General features: G+C 43.1%; 1 pseudogene; it reads right to left on the reverse strand.

Annotated features, from left to right (window-relative positions):
- Window positions 1-328: 328 nt before the first annotated feature.
- Window positions 329-12,609, reverse strand: LOC129330356 (galectin-12-like; annotated as a pseudogene).
- Window positions 12,610-12,873: the final 264 nt, after the last annotated feature.

Raw genomic sequence — 12,873 nt, forward strand, 5'->3', positions numbered from 1 at the left:
CGCAGATCTGCATATTCAGAAAAGGCACATGGGAAGTTACCAATTCTCTTTTTTTCACAGAGTGTGCAACAGCATCATTCTATCAAAAGGTTTCCTCCATGCCCTAGTCATCCCTTCCCCTAGAAAGCTAGGGATAAGGTTCCAGCCTACCATTTTGCCTGTCACACTAGCTTTCTAAGCACAGGGTGTCTGATACACACACAGGTGCACCCTGTTATCTGCTCTCTCTTGCTGCTTTCAAAAGTAGTCCAAGAAAACCACCACATCAGATGTAGCTCAACTTCCACCTTGGAAAAATGGCAAGGGAGCTGACCCAACCAGGGCAAGTTTAACATAGGATGCTGTAAAGTGTGACATTGCCTTTGAGTTCCAGGTCTGTGATGGGTTCAGTGGGTGGTAAAGGGAGGCTTTGCTGTCCAAGTGGTACCCCATTCAGTGCCAGTTTCAGATGGTCCTTTTCGCAGTAGAAGAGCAACTCAAAGTATCACTGTGGGTAGAAGGGAAAATAGGTCACCAGTTTCTTCTCAGAATCTTGCCCTCAGACTTGCCAGAACACTGTCTGGTCTGTGAAGTGAACACTAAAGCTCAAGATGACACGAGAGGGGTCTTTCTTCAGGTGGATGTGGAACTCTTTTGGAGCTTGATGTAACAACCCTAGCACTGGGATCATATCTCCTGGTTTGAGGGGCTGGGGGAGCTGATGGGTCAAAGGTACAGCCAGCTTAAAGTTGTTCATACATAGATGCAGGGCAAGAGGGTAAACTGTTCAGTTGGCATCAAAGAGATTGCTGGCCAGGAAAGCAACAGTTTTCATGAAGACATCACCAGAAACTCCCAATGTATCCATCTGGACCAGTGGTACATTAAAATGATACTGAAGGAAATCGACTCCATTTATGCTCACTTTCAAGTAGTCTGGCTCGAAGAGGAACAACAGCTGGAAAGTGTCTCCTCCTTTCAAGAGCAGGTTGAGAAACTGTCTCCTCCATCCAACAACCATTGTTCAGAGCGTTGCAAATAACATGAGGCCATGGGAGGAACCTGGGATTAAAGTGGATGCTGATCAATTGATCAATTGAAGCTTAAAAGAAATGAGGATTTGCCATTTAGATATGGTTGGCTACAATACGGACTAATCAAAGACTAATTTGATTCAGAGCAAAGAAAAGTAGGTTTTAGAACTAAAAACTCAGACTTGGAAGAGATACTATTGGGAGATAATATTAAAGTAATATCAAAAATGTACAAGTTGTTATTGAAATGGTTCACAGAAGATGAGACAGTAAAAGTTCAAATGGTAAAGTGGGCTATAAACTGTAATAAAGAAATAACTATGGAAGCATGGGAACAGTTATGGAGAAATACCTTAAAATATCAACTTGCAACAGTATTAAAGAGAATGGGTATAAAATGTTGTATAGGTGGTACTTAACACCGAAAAAGCTAGCCATTACTAACAAACAGTTGTCAAACATATGTTGGAAGTGTAAAGAGCATGAAGGTTCTTTGTTTCATATGTGGTGGACGTCAAAAGGCTAGGGACTTCTGGTCTAAAATATGTGCTGAAATGTCTTTGATATTACAATATAATGTTGCAAAAAATCCAGAAATGTTGTTATTATCTTTACATTTAGAAGAGGTTAATAGAAATGATAAGATAGTGCTATATTATATGATAGTAGCAGCAAGAACTCTATATGCTCAGTATTGGAAAAAAGAAAAAATACCGAATATTGAAGAATGGACAAGGAAGCTGTTGTACATGGCCGAAATGGACAAACTAACTAGAAATCTGAAAGAGCAAGATCCAGAAATTTTCTTGGAAGATTGGAAGAAGTTCAAGAAATATTTGGAAAAGAAATGCGATGTTAAAGAGCAATTGTGGTCTTTTGAGGGACTTTAAATTTTATACAAAGGACTTTAACGAAAGAAAATATATTAAGATCTATACCATGGTATAAATATTAGCAATATAGTGTAACAATAATAATATCTATGAATAAATGGGGGGCTCGAGTGTTGTTGGAAGTCAACAAAGAAAAGGGGGAGGGGAGGGGTGGGGTATATAGACATGTAGAAGAATTAAATTGGATAAATATATTGTATTAAGTAATGATTGTATATTACCTCATCCAATAAAAATTTTATATAAAAAAAAGATTTTTTAAAAACCTTATTTAAAAGCCTGGGAAATGTTTTGACTTAGTGCCTGAATGATATTAAGGTAGGTGAGCCTCAAGGGAGATGGTATACCACAGGTGAGGCACCACCACTGAAAAAGCCCTGTCTCTAGTTGCCAGATGACTTACCTTGGAAGCTGGGCCACGTAGAACAGGGCTTAAGAAGAAGATCAGGTGATATGAACAATATGTATTGAGGAAGTCCACCTAGATACCTTTGCCACCCTAATTGGAATAATAAGACAGACACAAGGCTTGGAACTAAAAGGCCACTTTATTAAACATAACATCAACCATTAATACGGCAAGGGCCAACTAGCGGTACAGGTCAAGCCACAGGGTCGCCCCTGGACCTCCACCTTGACCTGTCTGGGCGAGCCCCGAAGCCCCAGGTGTGAGCCATCCTATGGATGGCTAAGACCCAGCCAGCCAGCAAAATGGATCCCCCCAGCTCAAGCTCCTAAGTCTCAGCCGTACAGCAGTGAGGGAAGGACTTGCACATGGGGTTCCCCAAGGCAGTCTGCCCACGCAGCATGGCAGCTGTCACAAGCAGTACCATCCGCTCCTGGCAGACCCCTCTTCCCCATCAGTGGAGAAGTGCCTAGGGTACTCACTGGCCCGTTCCCTATTCCCAAACTGTATCCTGCCACTGCTAGGGCAAAGCCTCTGCTTAGGCCCTAGCGCCCCACAGGTGGCCTAGTGCCAACCTCAGCCCTTGCCGTAGGTCATTGAGGAAGATGTCCTTGCCTTCAGTGGCCAGGTGAACCCCCATTACCTCGGTAGAGGTTGGCAAATTTAGCCTAGTATGTAGGGGTGTGGCAAATAAATGCCCAGACCCTCCCGCAAAGCTTTCTCTATACTCTGTTAGCCTTTCACCTAGCCTTCTCAGGGGCTAATGAGTCCCATGCTTCCCACTACACCAACATGGAAGCATTGAGGACCAATCATCAATACACCAGGCCACTATTTGCCAATGCACTGCAAGTCTGTGTGAGTCTGCAACGAAAGGGCCATGCCCTGCAGCCAAGGTCATGCCCAGTGAGCCACGGTCATTACCACGCGGTGAATGACCGGGACATGAGGCGGAGGTCCACACCTCCCCTCAAACCATCAGGCCACTACTTGCCTGGGCGCTGCAAGCCTGTGTGAGCCTGTAAGGAAAGGGCCATGCCCTGTGAGACAAGGTCAACACCACACGGCGAATGACCAGGATGTGAGGCGGAGGTCTGCACCTCCCCTCTAACTATCAGGCCACTACTTGCCTGGGCGCTGCAAGTCTATGTGAGCCTCTAAGGAAAGGGCCATGCCCTGTGAGACAAGGTCATACCACCCAAGTGAATGAACTGAACATGAAATGGAGGCCCCTGCCCCCTCCAGCTCATGAGCACAATGTTTATGTGTGCAAATCTGTGTGAGCCTATACCGGAACAGCCGTGCCCCGCAGCCAAGGTCATTACTGCCCAAGTGAATGACCAGTACATGAGGCAGAGGACTGCTCCTCCCCTTGAGCACACTGGGCCTCCTTGCCTATGCGTGCACATCTGCAGGGCCTGTAATGGAAGGGTCATGCCCGTGGGAAGCCCAGCTCATTACCCCAGGTGAATGACCAGGAGTGAGGCAAAAGACCCCACATCCCATCAAACAGAAGTAGCAGCTCAGCCATCACTTTCCCCATGGCTAATGCTGAGTCAACCAGACCCTTCCTTAAAGGCTTGGGTCATCACTGTGCTAACGCTCAGGATCTAACTTTCATGCCCACCATTAATGTTGTGCGACCCTGGAAGCTGCCTGAGCTTACATCAAACCAGGAGGTTTACTGGTGAACCTAAATACATCTAAGCTTCCCGATGGCTGCCACTGGATATGAGGCAAGGCCCCTAACAGTCCACTCCCTCATAACTGGGAGAGATCCACCAGCTCAGCCATAACTCCTACAGACCAATTGGTACCCCAGCCTACAGACTGTCGGCAACACCCGGTTGCCAAGAATCAATAGCCCTCCCTGGAGGCATAGCTCAGAGGAAATCCAAGGGACAAGCTGCACCATTCCATTGGCAGGCAAGACCGGGCGCTGCCTTAAAACATAAACGCCAGGACCAGTCTCCAGAACCCTCCTCAAAATCCTATGCCACTTGGATGAAAGCGGGTTAGATATGGGCACCACTGCCTAATTGTCCGCATGAAGTGGGCTGAGGGGTTATCTAGTTCCCTCCCCCACAATCCAACTGCCATGAGGATTGGAAAATTCCAATCATATACAGTTTACAGTAAGACTCCTGTACTGACTGTTCAATGGGCCACCGCTCAGCCCACCAGTACCCCTGCATTAAACCCAGAATCCATTGGGCCCCAAGGCAGTGGAAACCCCAAAACTCCACTGCTCAGCCCACCAGTGCCCCTGAACTGAACCCAGAAGCCATTGGGCCCCAAGGCAGTGGAAACTCCAAGGAAACTCCGATTCTAGGTGCCAACACCCTGGAGATAAGGCTCGGTGCTCCGCCAGTTGCTGGAGCTCCCATAAAGAAAGGCCGGCTAGCAGCCGACTGGCCCAGGTGCAGTAAATTTTCTTAAGTCTCATTTACTTGTCCCCTCCTCGGGTCCACCTCATCCTTCTCCTCCGCTTCCTGAAGAGGAAAGTTAACCCCCAACATGCTGCTCCCTGTATGACTGTCCCTTTAGGACTGAGTCAGATAACAACCCAGTGGCCGAACTGCGAAACCCAAAGGCAAGACCCAAGGTGATACAACCCAGGATCCTAAACATGGGAGTCGAGAGACTGTCGCCTGACCCCTTGGAGCCCCCACAGCCAGGCACCAGAGGCCAGTGGACTTACCTACCTTGTCAGTAACGTCCACTGTCACTTCAACATGACTGGACTACAGCAGCCAGGCCAGATCCACTACTGTCCATCAATTGTGCTAATCTGGTAGAAAGATCAGATCACATCTTAGACTTTGGTGCCCTGCATGACAGCTTTGCCTATTTCAGCAGATGCAACAACACAGCATGCCATTAGGTGGCCTGAGTGAGAAAACCAATGAGCCTGGCGCTGGGCCCTGGCTCTCCTCCTGGAGTTTGAAGGTAGCAAGCAGGGGAATATCACCACTTCTCCAAGGCAGCTATCCCTGCATAACCATGAGGGCCTTCAGAAAACAACCTCAGAGGAGCTTGGCTGAGAGAGCTTGAGATGAGCTCTGCTCAGACCGAGCATGCGGAGCAACTGCCAGCCGGCTGGGCAGAGTTGCCTCATAAGACTCCTTTCTCCGCCCTCCGGCCTGAGACCCAGATACCATGGAAATGCTCTGTCTCCTTCTCCTTCCAGGGAGCCAAAGAGCGGCCCCCAGCCTTATCAGTGGAAGCTGCTGGCTGGGAGGGCCATATTCTCATGAGAGGCAAAATTGATGGCTGTCAGAAACAGTGCCTTGTCTCAGGTGGTTCATTCCATATGAAGCCCTCACCTTAGGAATGCCTGCTAGGTCCATTCTATCAATAATAGTTTTTTAAAAATTCTGTTCTACCCAGCTGATGGAACTGTAGAGCTGATAAAGAGATGTTCTGCCACTGATTTTTATTTGTGTTTAATTGATGATTTTGCTGTTTAATTTTTTACAAACAATTTTACCTTTTTTGGCTTCCAGGTGGTATCATGTGAACTGAACAACAATACATAAATATAGGAAACAGTGTATAACTTAGATGAAAAATAATATTAGTTATTTTCACATTATAGCAAATATCAAAAAGCACAATTGAAAACAGAAGTATACATTGTATCTGAAGAGATCTATTCTATTTAGCAAGTATCTACCTACAGCTACAGGATAAATTTTTACTATTCCTCTTCAGGTAAGAACATCTTTAGCTCTAATGTAGGATGGCACATCTATGGGGTTGAAGCAGCCAGGGTTAATACTTCAGTCAAAAACTCTTCTCTGGTGATACAAATTTCAGCTACTTCAAAAGAGCTTAATTCCAGTTAACAGCTTCCTACACATGATTTTTCAATGGGATTTACACCCAAGTGAATTTGCAGAAATGTGCTCAGAACCACACCCTTTGTTTCTTAACAGCACAAATAAGGTTTTAGTTACACAAGCAGTCTGAAGTGGTGGAGATCAAGAGTTAAATGCATAAATTAAATCAATTCCCTCCAAGCACACTCCATTAGAGAGTAAATGTCTCTGGAGAATTAGAATGAGTTTTTTTCCTGTACAGAGTCATGAAAGGAGTTCCCCTTGATGCTCCAAGCATTTCAAAGCTTTATTGGCACCCTAGTGATATAGAGAAAATACAATTTATCAGGATCACTGCTGCTTTCTTTCATTGAAAAGGAAATGCACTAGCTTGCTTACACAATAAGGTTTGAAGGTACCGTTTAATTGTGAAATAAAACAGGAGTCCAGCAGCACCTTAAAGGCTAACAACATTTATTTGAGCATAAACATACATGAATAAGAGCTCAGTTCATCATATGTATTAGAGAGATGTGCTGATTAATAGTCCTGTGCAAGCAAGACCACTGAACATAACTTAACTCTGGCTTGGGTTTTACAGAAGGACTGGAAAGCACTAAAAATTAAGAACATATATAAACTCTATATAGATATATGATTTGACTGATAGCTATATGATTTAAATCATTGGACTTTATGTTTTATGTTCTATGTATGATTTAGATGGAGACAATTGTAGCAGTGGATGATTGTAGACATATGATTTAGATTACTGTAAAATTGTAGTTTATGTTTTATGTTTGTGAGTTCATTAACTGAAATAAAAATTTATATATATAAAAAGTACTGGATGGTTCTGGATGGGATCACATACACCTAGAAAGACAAAATTTGCAATCGAGATGCTGCAGTGACACCCAGGTTCATAATGGCCACTTACCAGCTACTTACCAGTTCCATACAGGCTACTGTAATGGACTTTGTGTGAAGCTCCCTTTCAGAAAATGTGGTAGCCTCACTATTGACCCAAGCTAATTGTTAAAACTTACAAGCACATTATGCTCATGCAACTTCATTGGTTTCTGTTTCATTTCTGAGAGCAATTTAATGTTCTGAAGTTGCCTTTTAAAGCTTTAAACATCCAGTAACAACACTTCTGTGCCATATATCCAAAGTGCAGGTTGCATAGGATTACCTCCATCGCAACCACCACAATACTGCCTTAATTTCTTTACTAGTGTGTGGTTGTGCTTGTGGAACAATTATATTAATTACTGGATCTCATGAAAAACTGTATGATATTGGTCAACCAAAGTTGTTTTATTAACTCATTTTACTCATCAAACAAGAAATTTCTACAATTTACCTTCTTTTCAAATCAGAAACCTCTCGTACATTTTTTGTGATTTTAGAGGTTTATCCCTCTTTGTCTTCTTTGCTAAAACTTGTCAAGAACTCAAAAACAGTGGTGCTACATGGAAACTTGAACCCTGGTACTTGATAGAGCTAAGCATGTTGACAATGATTATGTATGAACATGAAATTATTTTAATTAATTTAGTCTAGCTCTGCATCATCTGTGCTGTACTGCTTTGATGTATAGACACAAGATCCAGTTGCATTAAAACATACAGAAGGGCTCATTTATATGTAGGAAACACCTCTTGGGAACTGGCATAAAACTTCCAAAGATATGGCACATAGTCTCTGCACTTCCATTGTGGTTTTCCTATCCTTCTGTAAGCAGTGCTTTTGATTTGTTTGGGCAACATCTCATTAGCATTTCTCAATAGATACTGTATGACCTTTTATGAAAGAGCTTACATTCAGCTTTGCTCTCTGCCAGAGTTTGTTATCAATACAAAATGCTAGTGGTGGGTCCTCCTGCATAAATAACCTTACAAAGAAAGCACCCACTGATCAAAATGTTGACAAAGAAAAGCAAAAGGCAAGATTTACTGTTGATAGTTGGTTGCTTTCAGATTATATATTTTCCTGTTGTTCATTAAAATTCCCCATACAACACCTTTTTCCGTTTTTTACAATGCAGTCCTAAATAGATTGACTATCTTCTAAGTCCACTGAAGTCTATGCACTAAAGTGTATAACTCAGTTTAGGATGACATGGCTAGTAAGTTATCCCTCAGTACTGTAGGCAAAGTTGTCTTTATGAAACTTTGTAAGAATCTCCTGTAAAAGGGGACTTGCAGCACAATCCTGATCTTATCTCTGAATGGTTTACAATGCTGACTAAACTGTATGCTAGCATAACAACAAGATATTCCTGTGCAACTCAGAAATAAACTAATGCCAAGCCATGCTGGCACCACCCTGAGTAGCATCAAGGAGTAGTGCTTAGTTGTTATCTTAGGTATTCCTAGCCTGCTTCCCACTTCTGGCATGAATGTAACATTACACGAGCAATAAGCCTGGTACAACACAGAAGTCATAGAGAACGAAACTACAACTGCTCTTACTCAGTCTCCTACAACACCTCCAAACATGCTAAATGCAACCCTCCCAATACATATGATCACTGTTTCTTCTGAAAGGGGCAACACACATATGTTCCAGCTTTGGAACATGCATACTGGCCCCAAACAATCTGGCACCTTTCAGAAGAAATAGGGATTGCATGTATAGGAAGAATCATATGCCCTATATTTGTTCTTTCCACACGGTCACAGCACCAGGAATGTAGGAAATGAAATGGGCTACTGCCTACAGCCAATCTCATTTCTGTCAATAATAACAACAACAACAACATTTGATTTATATACCACCCTTCAGGACAACTTAATGCCCACTCAGAGTGGTTTACAAAGTATGTCATTATTATCCCCACAACAAAACACCCTGTGAGGTGGATGGGGCTGAGAGAGCTCCAGAGGGCTGTGACTAGCCCAAGGTCACCCAGCTGGCTTCAAGTGGAGGAGTGGGGAATCAAACCCGGTTCTCCAGATTAGAGTCCCATGCTCTTAACCACTACACCAAACTGGCTCTCTATTTCTCAATATGTCATTGCAACCTCAGTTGGAATGAAGAGACAGACTAAACTTGGAACTAAAGGGCCATTTATTAACATGACCATAAACATAAACCACAGCAAGGGCCAACTAAGCAGTACAGGTCAAGCCACAGGGTCAATCCCAGACCTCCGCCTTGACCTGCATGGGCGAGCCCCAAAGCCCCCGATGTAGGCCATCCCTGGAATGGCTGCAACCTGGCCAGCCAGGCAAATGGATCCCCCCATCAAGCACCTAATGCCCCAGCCGTACAGCATGAGGGAAGGCCTTGTCTTTGGGGATCCCTGCAGGTGTCTGCCCATGTTATGGTAGCCATCACAAGCATACCGCACTGATGGCAGACCCTGTTCCCCACCCATGAGGAAGCGCTACTGGGTGCTCACCGGCCCGCGCCCGATTCCCAAAACTCTCCTGCCAAACAGCACCACTCAGCCAATACCTCAAAACACTGCCATTAGTGCAAGGTAGGCAAAAAAAAAACCATTCCCAAGAGCCAATCAGGGCAAAGGGGTAAAAAATTCCAACCTGGCTCTGGACACAGCAGCCAGCTAATCCTGCACTAAAACAGGGTGAGGTGGCTGGGCCAAGCACACAAAACAACTACAGCCAGGGAAAGCGGAGCTGCCTGCATAAGGCTCTTGGCTCCGCCCCCAGCCAAAGCCCCGGATGCCCAGGAAGGGAGCCTGTCATCTTCCTCCGGGCGGGGCTGCAACTGCTGGCTCCTGGCTCAAGCAGCTATGCTGCTGCCGGGTGAGCTGAATTCTCACTAATATTCAACAGTATCTACTGCACAAAAGTCAGTGTGGTATACTGATAAGAATATCAAACCAAAATCTGGGAAACCCAGGTTCAAATCCCCACTCTGCAATGAATGGGTGACCTTGGGCCAGTCACTCTGAACATAGCCTTTCTCACAGGGTTTTTTAAAAAAAATTAAGAATTGTATATAAAGGAAATGACAGCCTAACCCCCCCCCCCCCCAAAACCCCTACATGGAAACTAACAAAATAAAGAACGACAACTAACAAAAAAATTTAGCAAAACAGACAAAAAAGAAACTATGTAACTAAAAGGAGGATTCCGATTTTGCCCGTGACAAATATAATTATCAATTTTTCTCTTACTCTGTGTTATAAAGAAAAGCTCTCTTATTTCCAATGTCCAAATTCCTTCTTCTGCAGACTCACAGATCATTAAATAATAATGACAGCAACATCATTCCATTTATATACCACCCTTCAGGACAACTTAATGCCATACTCAGAGCATTACAAAGTGAGTTATTATTATTGTGAGGTGGGTGGGGCTGAGAGAGCTCCTAGAAGCTGTGACTGACTCAAGGTCACCAAGCTGGCTTCAAATGGAGGATTGGGGAATCAAACCCATTTCTCCAGATTAGAGTCGTGCGCTTCTGACCACTACAAGAAACTGGCTCATTATTATTAAATCATTATTATCTATTTCATGTAAAAAGTCTATAAGGCATTTCCAGTCACCAATAAACAAACTTACTGTCTTTTCTCTAATCAATGAAATAAGTTTTGCCATCATTGCAAAGTCCAACACCTTGGAACTTATCTTACGGGGTTATTGTGATCATAAAGTGGAGTAGAAGAGAATGATATAAACTATTTTGTGTCTCCACTGGGGAGAAAAGCAGAATGTAAAAGAAATAAGTAATAAACAAAGCTGAAGGCTAGGGTCAGGGAAGTTTCATGGGTAGAAAGGAAAGAAGGAAGCAAGGAAAGGGGAGGGGTTATGGGGAGTACCAGGAAGAAAGAAAGTAATGTGGTGAAGGGGAATCATGGGGAATGAAATGACTCCTCCAGAAGTCTTTGCAAGTTCCCCCACTTGCCACTATAATGATTATATCAGTCATTATAAAACCTGCAACCAGGATATCAGTATTTCATATGATAAGGCAAATTACATATGTGATCCAAGACATGTTAGCTCAGAAAAGCTCAGCAGGTGTGTTTTTGGTGTGTTTTTTCCCCGCTGCTTATTTTGCAATCCGTTCGTTAGTCCTTCCTGATGCTCCAGATGTTCCTGTAATCTCTCAGAAGGCAATATTTGTTCAGGATCTTAAACTGACAGTGCAGAGGCTGCATCATGACAAGTATATCTGTTCAGAATAATGCACAGTTACTCATTTTCCTACACAGCATCCAGAGATTTAATTTATTTTGCATCTAATCAGTGGTATTATGGTACTGGTAAATCTGGTCTGCAAGGTATTAATGCTAAATGCATATATAATATTTCACCTCTATAAATTACAGTAAGCAATTGGTTAATCACTTCTGGAAATAATTTGTTAATAAGACACAATTATCAAAGTTAAAACTAATCCACATGATCCTAGTACTCAGTTATGTAATTAACATTTAATGTAATGAACATTTAATATACACCATACCAGCTACTTAGACAATAAGCAATTAGTCAGAAAATGAGTCCAAGGAACAATGGCATTGTGGCTACAGAGCATTTGAGCCAGTGCAGGCCAAGAAAAAGATGAGAAGATTATGGAAGGGAAATAAATTTAAATAAATTAAGTGCAAAAGTGTAGCAGAAAGGACAAGATAAAATATATACTCGCAGGATTGTTCACAAATTATTGATCTGGGCCTTCCTGCTAGATTTTTGTATTTAATTCATTTTAAATTTATTTTATGGGGGAATGGGTTATTTTTCCTGGGAACGGGGAATTTCCCACATAGACGTTTATAATGCCTTAATGGAATAACATGAGTTGGATGCTGACAGTTATTTATGTTTGGTGGGTGCTGACTTCCACCTCCTGCAGCAGACCTCCAACTTCCCCCTCATGCTATTCCTAGGCTACTACAGGAGGTGGGGGAGGTGGAGAAATCATACTTAGCTGACAGAATTCCTTTAGTCAGCAGAGAATTTTGGTGGGATTCAAGCCTGTATGTTAAGCAATTAAGCTGAATATGTGTTAAGAACATATGATAAGACATGTTTCCAACAGGATTGTGAATTGTTTCATGTAATGAATGTGTTTTGGAGTGATATGTTACACACAAGCTTAGTGCATAGGTGTGAGAGTAAGAAGAATAAAGAAATATAAAGAAATTAAGGAATATACAAATGGTATAATTTAGAGTTGGTATCATCTAGGACCCTGACTCAAAACACTGACTAATGAAAAGAGGGCACAGTGTACTGAGGGTCCCACAAACAATGTATAAAAGACAAAAAATTAGTAACAACAACAACAGCAACAACATTTGATTTATGTACCACCCTTCAGGACAATTTAACACCAACTCAGAGTGGTTTACAAAGTTGTCAGGTCCCCAAAGGGCCAAACCGGGGAAGGGCGGAGCAGAGAACAGTAAAGTACTTACCCTCTCTCATGCACACTTCCTTGTCACACTGGAAAATGATGTCATTTTCCAGCGTGATCAAGAAGCCATGGGTCATCCTGATTGGGGGGGGGGAGAAATTAAAATTGTTTTAATTAAAATCCACCCTTTGCATGTGTGCACCCCCTTGGAAATTTCTCCCCCTCTTCTGGCAGGTGAGCAGATGCAGGAAGCAGAGGCTGGGGGATGACACTCCTAGAATTTGGACTGGAAGGATAAGACCATCAGGCCCAGAGCACAGCTCTGCCAGATTCCATGAAGAGTTTGAGGATCAATAGGTTGTGATTTGGTTTGGTTTGGCCAACCAAGCTGTAGAATTCCA

The sequence above is a fragment of the Eublepharis macularius genome, chromosome 5 (genome assembly GCF_028583425.1).
Source record: "Eublepharis macularius isolate TG4126 chromosome 5, MPM_Emac_v1.0, whole genome shotgun sequence".
NCBI lineage: Eukaryota > Metazoa > Chordata > Lepidosauria > Squamata > Eublepharidae > Eublepharis > Eublepharis macularius.